The sequence below is a fragment of the Mesoplodon bidens genome (assembly GCF_964165515.1).
Source record: "Mesoplodon bidens genome assembly, chromosome: 18".
Taxonomy (NCBI): Eukaryota; Metazoa; Chordata; class Mammalia; order Artiodactyla; family Ziphiidae; genus Mesoplodon; species Mesoplodon bidens.
In genome coordinates this window covers 55,148,850-55,164,429 of record NC_138175.1, presented here as the reverse complement: position 1 = coordinate 55,164,429, position 15,580 = coordinate 55,148,850, and positions in this window count along the sequence as shown.

Here is a 15,580-nt window from a genome sequence, read left to right as displayed (position 1 = left end):
TGTGACCTCCAAGATCTGGGAGAAGTTAGATCTGAATTGTTGAGAGAGAGAGGGAGAGAGCGTTCCAGGCAGAGGGCACAGCTCAGGCAGAGACCCAACGGCAGGAAACCAGGGGCCATTCTGGGGGAAGGGCAGGCAGTCGGGTCTGACGGGAGCCCAGGAGCCTGGAAGGGGAGGCTGCGGTGGTGGGCGGGGCCAGGTTCCTCCTCGCTCGGAAGGCCGGGCTGGGAACTTTCCCGTGAGGGTGACCCGGATCCTTGGAGGGCTGTGAGCAAGGGGAGGGGCAGGGTCAGAGCTGGGTGTCAGAAAGACCCCTCTGAGGGCCGTGGGGGATGAGTTAAGGGGGAGAGACTACTGGAGGCCGGGAAGCTGGGGAGGAGGATGCTTGATCAGGGGCTGGGACCCTGGGGACCCAGAGGAGGTGGTGGGGTAGAGAATGTGAGGGGGGTGATGGAAGAGGTGGAGAAGATACAACAGCCAGAAGTCTGGCCCTGAAACTGAGGGGACAGGAGTTGTTCCAGATGGGGAACCAGGAGGAAGAAGGGAGGACAGGAGAGGGAAGATGCTGTGTGCAGCTTGGAACCTTGTGGACATGAAAGCCCAGAGGACATTTAGGGAAGACATGTGGTGGGTATAGGGTTCTGGAGCTCAAACAGTGAAAAATGCAATTTCCTCCCGCCCTGTCCCTGGCCACCCACTTCTCTCTGGGGACAGCTTATGCTTACCAGTTTCTTGTGTATCTTTCCAGAGAAATTCTATACATTTATACACATATATTATACCACCCCGCCTTTTTTGCCCCCAGGTGGGATCATATTATTCTATACTTTGCTTTTTTTTAAACACTATATCCTGAAGATCCTCCTATATCTATACAGCTTATAGAGGTACCTCATTCATTGTAGTGGCTATATAGTATTCCGTTGTATAATTTTATTCATCCCTACTTATTCAATCAATTAGGAGGGTTTTTTTTAACATAAAGAAACTAATGCTTATGAATACGCAAATTACTGGGCTTTTTTTTTTTTTTTTTTTTTTTTTTGCTGTACGCGGGCCTCTCACTGCTGTGGCCTCTCCCGTTGCGGAGCACAGGCTCCGGACACACAGGCTCCGCGGCCATGGCTCGCGGGCCCAGCCGCTCCGCGGCACGTGGGATCTTCCGGGATCGGGGCGCGAACCCATGTCCCCTGCATCGGCAGGCGGACTCTCAACCACTGCGCCACCAGGGAAGCCCTACTGGGCTTTTTAAAGAACTGATTTCTTACAATGCTCTTAAGCTGCTGAACCCAGATATTTGATAAATACTTCTAGGACCTTTAAATTTTGTCATTAATTACTAATGATAGGAATAATAATGATGACAACCATACCTTTTATTGAATGTCTACTTAGGGACAGGCCCTGGGCTGGGTATTTGTTATACATTATGTCATTCAGTTAACACAGCAGTCTTATTTTTAGGAACTGTTTTATCTTCATGTAGGGATGAGGGAACTGGGTTCTGAATAGTGAGTTACCCAAGCTCACAAAGTGAATGGCAGAGCTAGGATTTGAACCCACGCCTCTCTGGCTCCAAGTTCTATGCCCTTTGTTTGGAGATGGGCTGCCTCTGGGAAAATGTCCAGCTCACCTGGGATTGCTCTCCAGCAGAGGTGAGACTTGTCATGCACACAAATTCACATTTGATAAAAGGACCTTTCGTCAGACCCTGTACCTTGACTTGGTATCCAGAATTACTGTTAGTCTACACTCACCCCAGATACCCTGCAGTCAGGTCAGGATAGTAACCATACCACCCTGCCGTCTCCTGGTATTGGCCCTGATCCCATGGTTTTTCTTTTTTTTCTCTCTCTCTCTCTCTCTTTTTTTTTTTTTTGGCTGCGCCACGTGACATGTGGGATCTTAGTTCCCCCGCCAGGGATCGAACCCCCGCCCTTTGCAATGGAAGTGCAGTGTCTTCACCACTGGACTGCCAGGGAAGTGGTCCCCCCCACCCCGCCCCCTGCCATTGTGCTGTAATTCTCGATGTCTGGGTCTGTCTTTGAGAATTCAATGAGGGCACCATTGAGGTCTGAGTCATCTCTGTCCTCAGTATCACTCAACATAGGGTGTGGCTCAGAGCAGAGACTCAGGAAAATGTTTGCTAAATGAATGAATGGAGGGTTGGATGAAAAGCAAATGGTTTATGGGTTAGGCTGGGACTTGCTTAAGCCTCTGGGATGAAAGAACATAATTCCCATTAGTTCCTAAAACGTAAGGCCTCCGTTACCATTGGTTAGTGACTCACAGGAACCACTGTCTCCATCATTCTTTGATATACAGGGTTCACAAATCCCTTGGCACCTAAGACTTAGCTACTGCAATTCCCACAAATCCCTGAGACTCAGGATCCATCTTTCCCATCAGCCCCTGAGACTCAGGATCCACCATTCCCATCAGCCCGTGAGACTCAGGATCCATCTTTCCCATCAGCCCCTGAGACTCAAGATCCACTATTCCCATCAGCCCCTGAGACTCAGGATCACTATTCCCATAAATCCCTGGGACTCAGGATTCACCATTCATTCCCATCAGCCCCTGAGCCTCGGGATCCACCACTCCCATCTGACATTTGCACACAAGTACTACAGTTCTTGTCAGTCCTTGGTACCCACCATCCATAATTCCCATCCCCTTAAGATACAGGTAGACCACCATTCCCATCAACTCCTGAGACACAAGTTCCACCTTTCCTATTATCCTTCAGAACAGCAAGCCAATGGAATATAGAAACACCCCACCCTTCATAAGGCCATCCCCAATTTCCTGGAACAGGAACTGTTAGCCAGAAAGACATTTCAACCTGCCCTGAAGTAGGTCTGGATCAAGGACTCATTTATTAATGCTGTAGAAAAGGGAGCACCAGGTTATCAAGAACTTCCAAGTAGCAGAGTATCCTTCCATGGGAGGAATCAACCCCCAACCGGACATAATCCTACAGCACCGTCAGAGAGTGCGGCCACGTGAGGGTTAAACTCCAAACTCAAGACAATCCCTGGCAGCACCCTGGCAGCACCACTTAATCCCCACAGGTGCAATAATCCTCAGACTGGCAGAGTACAAAAATACCAGAGGATCCAAATGCAACAGATACACCCATCGTGACATTAAATAATCCCAAGTGGCAATTTGCCCTGGTGGACTTGCAGGAATTGGGGACAGGGCCACCTTTTCTTGGTGTGTGTGGTGGTGGTGGGTGGAACGAAGATGACAAATCTTACTCCCACTATTAATCCTTTCCTGGATTGGGGGGTTGGTGTGAGTTTTGAGGGAGGGTTTCTCCACAGCCTATCTCTTTCCCCTTAGGGCCATGCCTTCTAGTCATCTGGTGAAAGCCTTCAGCTGCTCCACTCTTCACATCTCAGCAAAAGGGAGGGAAGGTGGTTCTGAGGTTCAAGGAGACTGGAGTGGGAGTGGGTACCGTTTTTTCAAGCCATCCACTTCCCCTTCCTCTGGTAATAGAGCCTGTCTTTCCTGTGAGACACCCACTCCAGGTGACTCTAACAAGAATGTTCTAGCAAAATGTCCTTCCTCCCTCCCCCAAAACACATAGCTTGGGCATGTGACCCAATACGGGCCGATCAGAACATTCATTCATTTGTGATCCCCCAACAGAGCTGATTAGAATCTAAGATTTTATTTTTCATCTTTTGAAAAAGTTTTATTTTCATTTTATTTTATTTTTTTAATTTACTTTATTTTATTTCATTTTTTTGGCTGCGGCATGTGGGCTCTTAGCTCCCTGACCAGGGATTTGAACCTGTGTCCCCTGCACTGGGAATGCAGAGTCTTAAGCACTGGACCGCCAGGGAAGTCCCTATTTTTATTTTTACTATTATATATATTTTTGCGGTACGTGGGCCTCTCACTGTTGTGGCCTGTCCCGTTGTGGAGCACAGGCTCTGGACGCACAGGCTCAGTGGCCATGGCTCACGGGCCTAGCCGCTCCGCGGCATGTGGGATCTTCCCGGACCGGGGCACGAACCCGTGTCCCCTGCATCGGCAGGCAGTCTCTCAACAACTGCGCCACCAGGGAAGCCCCTATTTTTATTTTTTAAATTTTATTGAAGTATAGTCAATTTACAATGTCGTGTTAGTTTCAGGTGTACAGCACAGTGATTCAATTATATCTTTTCCCTCATAGGTTATTACAAAATATTGAATTCAGTTCCCCGTGCTATATAGTAGGTCCTTGTTGTTTATCAAGTTTATATATAGGGGTGTGTATGTGTTAATCCCAACCCCCTAATTTATCCCTCCCCTTTCCCCTTTGGTAACTATGAGTTCGTTTTCTATGTCTGTGAGTCTATTTCTGTTTTGTAAATAAATTCATTTGTATCATTTTTTTTAGATTCCACATGTAAGCGATATCACATGATATTTGTCTTTCTCTGTCTGACTTACTTCACTTAGTATCATAATCTCTAGGTCCATCCATGTTGCTGCAAATGGCATTATTTCATTCTTTTTTATGGTTGAATAGTATTCCATTGTGTGTGTGTGTGTGTATACCACATCTTCTTTATCCATTTACCTGTCGATGGACACTTAGATTGTTTCCATGTGTTGGCTATTGTAAATAGTGCTACTATGAACACTGGGGCAGAATCTCACTATTAACACAATTGTAATTGCTCCTGAAGCACCAGAGAAGGCAGCTAGACAGGAAATTGAAACAAGCAGTGTAAAAGTGAGAAATGAAAATACAAGATTGTCTTCTTTTACAGATGATAGGATCCCCTACCTAGAAAACCCAAGAGAATTTACAGGAAAACAGAACTCATTATCAAGTTCTTTGACTTGGCAAGATATAAGCTATATACACTAATCAAGATCTGATGAAGTAACAAGTAAAATTAGATCCCTATCTCACACCATACCCAATGTCACTCCAGATGGAACAAAAATAATTTTCCATTGGTCATTTTTTAATGGATGAAAGTTATTGACTTTTATAAATTAATTAATCTGGTGCAAATGGGAGTGATTTTGTTCTCCCTCCAGGGGACGTTTGTCAAAGTCTGGAGACATTTTTGCTTGTCCTTACTGAGTGGGAGAGAGGGATGCTACTGGCATCTAGTGAGTGGAAGACAGAGATGCTGCAAAATATCCTACAGGACATTTTCCCTCTCCCCGCCCCCCAGAACAAGGGATTGTCCAGTTCCACATATCAATAGTGTTAAAGTTGAAAAACTGTGGTATAACTTGACACCTTAATGCGTCATCATATGCTTCTAATAGATTTCCAGTTACTTTTTGTATGTTCTAGGTATATAATCACACTAATTGCAAATAATATGGATACATCCTTCCCAGTATTTAAACCTCTTATTTGCTTCTGTTTTATAATTGCATTTAGCTAGCACTCTCAGAACAACGAGGGTGTGCAAATATAGTTTGCACTGAGGAGCTGAACTATATTTCTCTGTTTGGGAATTCCATCATTGGGTGAGGTTCTACTTCCTACCACCAAGGGCTTAAAGGCTAGATACTTGGCTTTCCCTGAAACCTAGTGGCTAGTGTGCACGTGTCTGAATGAACTGAGACTTTATAAAGACATCATGAAGGGTCCTGTGCTCCCTCTGATGGCCTTGGCACTGAACGAGGCTGTCCCTCGGCAAACTTGGCCATGACTCTCCTTCCATTGTTTCCTTGGGTTTTGACCCATTTTCTAAACTTGGAACTAAAGCTTTCTCATCCTATCTGTCAGCTGCCCAATGTCCTATGAATGAATTCCCTTTTTGCTTAAGTTAACCCAAATTGGTTTCCTTCACAACCAAGAACCCCACGGTTAGAATGTTAAATAATAATTGTGACGGTAAGTGGGAGCTTATTGTCTCGTTCCTGACTTAGTTGGAAATAGTCTCTTGTCTGCACACATTCATTAATCTATTCATAAAACACGTATTGAAATTCATGAGTTCACTCCTTTACCTCTAGGTCCAACCCAATACCACTTGGGTCATTCTGGTTTTCTGCCTTCCCATATGTGTAAATCCCTTCTCTGAGAAAGGGAAATCTGTTCCCCTTAGCCATAATGTGTTTACTTATTTGATTAGTTCCTCTTTTTTTTTTTTTTTTTTTTTTTCGGTACACGGGCCTCTCATTGTTGTGGCCTCTCCCATTGCGGAGCACAGTCTCCGGACGCGCAGGCTCAGCGGCCATGGCTCACAGGCCCAGCCGCTCCACGGCATGTGGGATCTTCCTGGACCGGGGAACGAACCCGTGTCCCCTGCATCGGCAAGTGGACTCTCAACCACTGCACCACCAAGGAAGCCCCTCCTCTGTTTTTTTTTTTTTTCTTTTTTTTGGCTGCCGCATGGCATGTGGGATCTTAGTTCCCCGACCAGGGATTGAATCTGTGCTCCCTGCAGTGGAAGCTTGGAGTCCTAACCACTGGACCACCAGGGAATTCCCTTGATTAGTTCCTCTGAGTGTAACTGGTTCCCCATCTCAGCCACTATTCCTTCCCAGTGCGGTGGTCCTTATCCTGCTTGCCTCCCCTTCCCCTACTGGGATGTCCCCACCCAACCCTGGCGCTCTCAACACGCAAAGGCCCTCCTCGCCTAGGTGAGGTTCTGACATTTCTCTCTGACATTCTTGGGTAGACACTCTCCTCACTCTGTTTGAGACACTGCATTTCAGGTCACCTCTCTGCACAGATATCTATCTTGCTCTGCTACACCTGAGCTCTACTGTTGAGAAGAGGAAGAGAAGTGGGGGGGCTGGGAATCAAGATGGCAGAGTAGTAGGATGTGGAGCTCACCTCCCCCCACAAATACATCAGAAATACATCTACAGGGACTTTCCTGGAAGCCCAGTGGTTAAGAATCCGCCTGCCAATGCAGGGGACACGGGTTCGAGCCCTGGTCTGGGAAGATCCCACATGCCGTGGAGCAACTAAACCTGTGAGCCGCAACTACTGAGCTTGCGCTCTAGAGCCTGCGAACCACAACTGCTGAAGCCATGTGCCTAGAGCCTGTGCTCTGCAACGAAGAGAAGCCACCGCAATGAGAGGTCCGTGCACCACATAGCCCCCACTCGCTGCAGCTAGAGAAAACCTGCATGTAGCAATGAAGACCCAACGCAGCCAAAAAAAAAAAAAAAATTATGAGTCTGGAGTTCTGTGAAGAGGACTAGGATGAAGATATACATAGATATACATTTGGGAGTTGTCAATATTTGATAGTATTTAAGGCCTTCGGACTCGATGAGGTTGCTTTGGAAATGAGTAAAGACTGAAAAGAAAAATCCCAGGGTTAGGCCAATACGGTGCTTTACGTGGAAGCATTTAGCTTGTTTTTGGTTTTATGTGACTTGATAGGTAGGTAGGTAAATAGAATTCTAGATTAAGAAAATAACTCTATATAAGGGGATTTTTGATGCAAATGATACCTGAATTTTAATAGCTCCCTTTCAGCATGTAACACAGTGATATGCATAGCTTCCTTTGATCTATTTAAATGAAGATTTATTTTAATAGATATTCAAATATTCAATCATGTCTGTATTCCTAGGTAATATCCATTTGGCCATGATATATATATATATATATATATATATATATATATATATATATATATATATATATATATATATATGTGATCCCGCGGCTTGCGGGATTTCAGTTCCCTAACCAGGCACTGAACCTGGGCCTCTGCAGTGAAAGCCCGGAATTCTAACCACTAGGCCACCAGGGAACTCCCCATGGTATATATTTTTAATTTACTGGAGTTTTCTATTGCTAGTTATCTATTTTGGAATTTCCCCATCAATCTTCAAAAGGGAGATTCATCTGTAGTTAATGCTTTTCATGTTACCATATTAGGTTTTTATATTTCATGATGCTGGCTTTATACAGATCATTGGGAAACCTTTCTTTCTTTTCTTTGTTTCTTTCTTTGTTTCTTTCTTTCTTCCTTCCTTCCTCCCTCCCCCCCTCTCCCCCCCCCTTTCCCTTTCTTTCTTTTTTTCTTTCTTTCTTTCTTCCTTTCTTTTCTTGGCTGTGCCTTGCGGCATGTGGGAGCTTAGTTCCCCGACCAGGGATGGAATTGGTGCCCTCTGCAGTGGAAGCACAGGCTCTTAAGCACTGGACTGCCAGGGAAGTCCCCAACTTTTCATTTTTATCTTTAGTTTACATTGAATCAGCATTGTCTGTTTGTAGATAGTTTGAAATAATTTAATATGATTCTGTCAGTTTATTTTATAGTTACTAATTTATTTAACATGTTCATCTCTTCTTGAGAATTTTTTGAAATTTACATGTTCCTGAAAAATCATCCATTTATCCCCAATTTTCTAGTTATTAACAATGAACTGAACAAAGAATTCTCCGAGTAGTTAGGTTCCTCCAGAGCTATCCCCTTTCTTCTTATCATTTTCATGGTTGGCTCTTTCCCCCACATCCTGTGTGATTGTCCCAACCCTGGAGTCTGCGCCACTGGTTTTTATTTTCTGTGTGCCAAATATTGTATTTTATTCTCCTAAGTCTATTTTATTTTTAATTGTCATTGTTTTTCCTTAATTATTTCCCCTAGGTTTTCTAGTTCTGTTTTGATTTTGGTGTCTTATCATTGCTTATATCTAAAAAGAAAATTTTGTTTAATTTCCAATAAGTGGGAAGCTGCTACAGCCTACCATTTTTTGTTTGATACAGTTAATCAATTAAAATACTCTCTAATTTTTCATTCTATATTCCTTTTATATTTTATTATTTGTAAAAAGTGGAGAGAGGGTGGGGGAAAGATGAATCGGGAGTTTGGGATTAGCAGATGCAAATTATTATGTACAGAATGGATAACCAACAAGGTCCTACTGTATAGCACAGGGAACTATATTCAGTATCCTGTGATAAACCATAATGGAAAAGAATAGGAAACAGAATGTATATATATGTATAACTGAATCACTTTGCTGTACAGTAGAAATTAACACAACATTGTAAATCACCTATACCTCAATAAAATAAATTTCTAAAGAATTTTGTCAAAAGTGTTTTGGAAGAAATTGGAGGTCTTTGGTCTCTCCTTGAATTTACCAGTCCAGCTTGCTGAGTGCGCCTTGTCCAGCAGGGGGCGGTCTTAGACTTTGATTGTTTTCCTACCTCAGCTTGAGCAAATCCACTCTTGAGGAATGAAGTTAGAGAGTAAGCCTCTGGCTGGAGGAACTTTTGTTTGATGGGTCAATGCATCTATTTTCCTAGGAGATATAAAATTAAGTCCCCACCGTAGAAAAGCAGGTATAAAAGTGAGTGCAGGGACTTCCTTGGTGGTCCAGTGGTAAAGAATCCGCTTTCCAGTGCTGGGGATGCTGGTTCGATCCCTGGTCAGGGAACTAAGATCCCACATGCCACGGGGCAACTAAGCCCGCGCACCACATCTACTGAGCTCACACGCCTTCAACGAGAGAGTCCGCGAGCCCGCGTGCCTGCGTGCCGCAAAAACTGCATAGCCCATGAGCTCTGGAGCCCGGACACCACAACTAGAGAGAGAAAACCCAAAAACCACAACTAGAGAGAAGCCCACGGGCCGCAATGAAGACCAGACGCAGCGGGAAAAAAATAAAGAAAATAAATAAATTAAAAAATATATATTAAAAAAGTGAGTGCAGGAGGCCTGGGGTTAGAAAAACAACAGGACAAGTATACTGACAAATGGTACCTGAACTTTGGCCTCCGTGCAGGGGAGTCCACAGCAGGGGAGAATGCAACAAAATAAAGCTGGGCAGCTCCCGCTCAGCCCCAGCTGATTTCTGTCGCATGGAAATGCCAGATATTTAAATTTTTCAAGAGAAGTTAGCCATTCAGACTGTTGCAAGATATCTCCAAGTGTTAAACTGTGACTGATGAATTAAAAAATTTTTTTAAACCTGTATGTAAACTAAATACAAACTATGATCTAGAATTTTTTTTTTTTTTTTTTTTTTTTGGTGAATAGCCCTGGATTCACTGTAGTTATGTAACATGGGCTTTCAGTTATACTAAATAGTGAAATACTGAACACTTTTACTCTAAGGTCAAGAAAAAGACAAGGATGTCTATTCCAACCACTTCTATTCAACATTGTAATGAAATTACTAGAGGGTGCAATGAAGCAGGAAAAGGAATAAAAGGCATAGTGACTGGAAAGAGAGAAGCAAAACATCATTGTTTCCAATGGCAAGACAGTGTACAGAGAAAACACAAAATATGCAAGTGAGGGAACTCTCTGGCTGTCCAGTGGTTAGCACTCTGCGCTTTCACTGCCATGGGCCTGGGTTCAGTCCCTGGTCAGGGAACTAAGATCCCTCAAGCTGCGTGGCGTGGCCAAAAACCAAAAAGAAAAACAAACAAACAAAATATATGAGCGAACTATTGGAATTAGTAGGTAATTTAGCAGAGTAGCTGTAAACAAAATCAATACACAGAAATAACTTCTATATCCATATTAGCAACAGCAGAAAATTAAATTAAAAATACAATATCTTTTTAAAAAGAATGAAAATCCACAATATATCTAAAAGTAAAACTAACAAATAGTTTCAAGACTGCTACTCTGAAGACTGGAAAATGTTGCTGAGAGAAATTAAAGAAGCCCTAAATAAGAGATATATCATGTTCATGAATTAGAATACTCAATATTTTAAAAAAGTCAATCCTTCCCCAAGCCAGGACCCGAGGAGCTGAGGGATTTTCTCTCCTGAACCCACATCTCAGTGTTGCAGGGGAGGCGTTAGTTTGCTGTCAGTCAGACAGACCAGGAATTCTTCATTTCTGTTAATGGTGTTTTTGATTCCTAGCATTTCATTTTGATTCTATCTTAGAGCTTCCATCTCTCTGCTGCATTACCATCTGTTTTTGCATGTTGTCTATTTTTTTTCTTTTATAACTTTTAACATAGTAATCATGGCTCTTTTAAATTCCCTGTGTGATAATTTCAACATCTGGGTCATTTCAGAGTCTTGTTCTGATGCTTGGTTTGTCTCTTTAGACTGTAGTAGTGGTGTTGTTATAATAGACAGTTTTTTAGAGCAGTTTTAGGTTCACAGCAAAGCTGAGCAGAAAGTGAAGAGAAAGATCTCAGATGTAACTTTCTGGATTTTCCAGTCTCTCTAGATTTTAGGGTGGTGGCTTGCTCTGTGATCTCAGTTCTCTGATGGGTCTGAGAAAAATCATTGATTCCCAGTTTGTTCACATTTTTCTCATTGTAAAAATGAGATTGACAACTTCCAAGCAATTTTAATGTTAGGACTGAAACCAGAAGTCCTCTTGCTATGTCATTTTTGTTCTCTTTCTGCGTGTGTGTCCTATTTTTGTTGGAGGCTGGGCCTATCACATCTGCACGTTGGGAACATGGTTTCCCTCAACTTAACCTCTGAAATATGTTAAAAATGCTAAGTTCCTCAAGTCCAGCAGGGGGAGCCCTTGAACTTTGGTTTCTTCCCCTTTCTCAAGGAGGGCTTGACCTTGGCTAAGTCCAGTTAGAGACACCTTACAGCTTGTGGGATTTTTGTTTGGTAGGTTCAGGGCCTCCCAGATCAAATCTCTACGTGGACAAGGCAGCTATGGTAAATGAGTGAAGTAGACGAGTGTAAGGAAGACAGCTGGGCACGTGTTCTGACAAATGGTACCTGGATTTGGCTTTAGTGGAGGGATACAATAGTGCATGGTGGGGAGTATAGCAAAGTAAAGGAGATCACTTATTGTTCAGCCTTGGCTGATGGCTACTCTGTGAGAGTATCAGACCTTCCGATTTTTTCAAGAAGGCTTTCATGTTACTGTGAGATATTTCCCAATGTTCAAATATTCTAAGTTTTCTAGTTAAAGTATTTCCAAACTGTTTCAGCCAAATAAAACACAAGTATGAGCTAGACCTTGCCTGTTCGCCAGAAGCCATTTCAGAGCCAGATCTTCACAGGTGCCTCATTTTTTTCCTCAGCCCTGGAGTCATTGCTGCTCGCCTGTGGATGCCATCTTTCCCATGGTTGACATCCATGCTAAATGGAGCCCTGCATAATTTCCTCCCCACTCTTTTGCTTTGTTTTGTTTTGTTTTTTTGCGGTACATGGGCCTCTCACTCTTGTGGCCTCTCCCATTGCGGAGCACAGGCTCCGGACGTGCAGACTCAGCGGCCATGGCTCACTGGCCCAGCCGCTCCACAGCATGTGGGATCTTCCCGGACCGGGGCACAAACCTGCGTCCCCTGCATTGGTAGGCGGACTCTCAACCACTGCGCCACCAGGGAAGCCCCAAACTCCTTTTTTAAAAAGAAATTGTTGGGACTTCCCTGGCAGTCCAGTGGTTAAGACTTCGTGCTTCCACTGAAGGGGGCACGGGTTTGATCCCTAGTTAGGGATCTAAGTTCCATGCGAGGGTGCGAGTGGGAGGTGGTGGGGGGAGAGGGGAAACTAAGATCCCGCATGCCATGCAGCGCAGCCAAAAAAAGAAAAAGAAAAAAAAATCATTAATCCTGTAGCTTTGCTGGCCTTCTTCTCAGGCAGGCTCTCACCAAGTATTGAGCTCTGAGGATGTCCAGTCCAGCCTCTTCCTTCCCCAGAGATGTTGCAACCGAGCAGGACCCTACGGGGCCTTCCTGGGAGAGACGCCTCCCCCATACCCTCTGCTGTAGCTCTTCTCTGAAGTATGCTGACAATAGTATCTCATGTATATTTCCTGAGTTTTGGGGATGCTAAAAACCACCACCAAATGGGAGAAATTAACTACTTGATGATCAGGAGCATGTAGCCCCCAGAACTTCTGGCACCTAAGTATTGATCACCATCAACCAATTAGAGAATTGTGCATGAGCTGATCACACACCCTGGGACACCCCTCACTCACCTGGCCTTTAAAAATGCTTTGCTGAGACCCTTCATGGGGTTCAGGTTTTTCTAAGCATGCGTCACCTGTCTCCTGGCATGGTCCTGCAATAAACCTTTCTCCAAACTCTGACTTCTGGGTTTGTTTGGCTTCTCTGTGCATCGGGCACATGAACTTGCGTTTGGTAACAATGTTATGGGGAAATTTCCTTTTCTGTTCAATCAGCATCCTTCCATCTAGTCCTTCCGTCTATGCGCTGCAGCTTCTAGATGCAACTTCCTTCCCGCTCACTGGTCTTGTCTGTGCTCCCATTCCTGACAGATGAATCAGAACATGGGGTAAGAGAATGAAGTAATAACCAGGGTGTTGTAGACCCAGGTCCTTAGACCCTTTAATCAGTAGAACTTGATGAGGGGCTTCCCTGGTGGCTCAGTGGTTAAGAATCTGCCTGCCAAGCAGGGGACATGGATTTGATCCCTAGTCCAGGAAGATCCCACATGCCGCAGAGCAACTAAACCCGTGCGCCACAACTACTGAGCCTGCGCTCTAGAGCCTCCAGGCCACAACTACTGAGCCCACATGCCACAACTTCTAAAGCCCGTGCGCCTAGAGCCCATGCTCCGCAACAAGAGAAGCCACCACAATGAGAAGCCCGCGCACAGCAACAAAGAGTAGCCCCCGCTCGCCACAACTAGAGAAAGCCCATGTGCAGCAACGAAGACCCAACGCAGCCAAAATAAATAAATAAATATCATTAAAAAGAAAAAAGAGAAATTGATGAGAGGCCAGATGAAAAATTCAGGTAAGGTTTTATTGGGCTTTATTGTGCTGCAGAAAGGTGCCCTTGCTCACTCTCTAAGGGGGTGAGCTGGTCCCTTAAAGGGGGTGAGGGTAGAGGCAGTTCGGTGGGTCAGGCCAGAGGTGTAGCTTGGGTGGTCCGCCCCCCCACCTTGGTGGTGCCGTGTGCAGGGATCATGCGCAGGACCCTGCTTTGGCTCCCCACACCTCAGAAGTGGCAGTTGGGTTTTGGCCTTTTTGTATCTTGTTCATAATTTGCCCCACTTGCCCATGCATGCAGTTATTTTGAGTCCCTTATAGTTTCTTTGTATTTTATTGCTCAGTGAGACATTTCTTCAGGTGCAAGTACTTCAGTAAATGGTCCCAGGTTCCAGATGCCAGGTCACCAAGTGTCTCAAGGGCGGGGTCTTGACCTTCCAGCCTAGAGATGCTTCTGCCCTCCGTACTAATGACTGGGTGACCCCGGGGGCGGGGGGAGTGGGGAGTGCAGGCCCATCTGCAGGGCTGGCCCTGCTCTAGTTTCTGTCCCCCTAGACAGAGCCTCAGAGTGTGCAGAAGCTATGTGTGACCACGAGCCCCAAGCTTTTCCCTTCCCTGATGACTTTGATCCTCAGGTGCATGAAGCCCCAAATTCAAGGTTTTCATGTTCAGAATTCCCCCAGGGCATGTGTGACTTGGGTTCCCTCTCTGGATTTCCACCCTCTCCTAGATTTCGGACTGAAAATTCTCCTCTCCTGCCAGCGCTTCGAGGATTTTCAGAACAGTTACAACAATTATGTATTTTTAAATGAAATTGTATTTTTAGTTATTTTCAGCAGGAAGCGGGGTCTGATATGCAGCTCATAGAGCCCCTGGAGATGGTCCTCATCTCTTTTCCTTTTTTTTTTTTTTTTTTTTTTTGTCACGCAGTGCAGCTTGCAGGATCTCAGTTCCCCGAACCTGGGCCACAGCAGCGAAAGCCTGGAATCCTAACCACTACGCCATCAGGGAACTCCCTTATCTTTTCCAATTAAACTCACTCCCTCTGTGATCTCTCTTAGGCTCATGACTTGAAATGCTGTCTGCATGGTGACAGGCCAAGTTCGTGGGTCCAGCTAGAACTTTTCCTTAAACTCCAGACTCATAGAAGGAGCACCTTGTGTTGATTCTCCATTTGTGTGTCTAATATGCATTTCTCACTCCACACATTCCCAGTAGAGCACCCAATCCTCTTCTTTAAAAATCCCTTAGGGCTTCCCTGGTGGCGCAGTGGTTGAGAGTCCGCCTGCGGATGCAGGGGACACGGGTTCCTGCCCCGGTCCGGGAAGATCCTACATGCCGCGGAGCGGCTGGGCCCGTGAGCCATGGCCTCTGAGCCTGCGCGTCCGGAGCCTGTGCTCCGCAACGGGAGAGGCCACAACAGCGAGGGGCCCGCATACCGCAAAAAACAAAACAAAACAAAACCAAAAAAAATCCCTTAGGGACTTCTCTGGGGGTCCAGTGGCTAAGACTCCATGCTCCCAATGCAGGGGGCCCGGTTTCGATCCCTGGTCAGGGAACTAGATCCCGCATGCATGCCGCAACTGAGACCCGGGGCAGCCAAAATAAATAAATAAATATTAAAAAAAAATCCCTTAAAGTCTTTGCCTCTGTGACAATGGTGGCTTCGCGTCGGCAACTGTACCAAGCAAAGTGCTCACTGCTCGATGCACCTAGAAGCCAATATGATGGCATCGGCTTTTGAGAAAAGAAAAAGCTTTACTGAGTGGTCGACCAGCAAGGAGACAGGAGGCAAAGCTCAGATCTGTCTCCCCAAGTTGGGTTTGGTCAAAGTTTTATGAATTAGGGGAGGAGGTTGGTATGCAGAACCAATGATAGGGGAGGTCTGGATTGGAGGCCATTTGTGGTAAGGTATATAACAGGTGCTTCAGCTCCAGATTTTCCTGGGCAACAGACCCTTTGCTT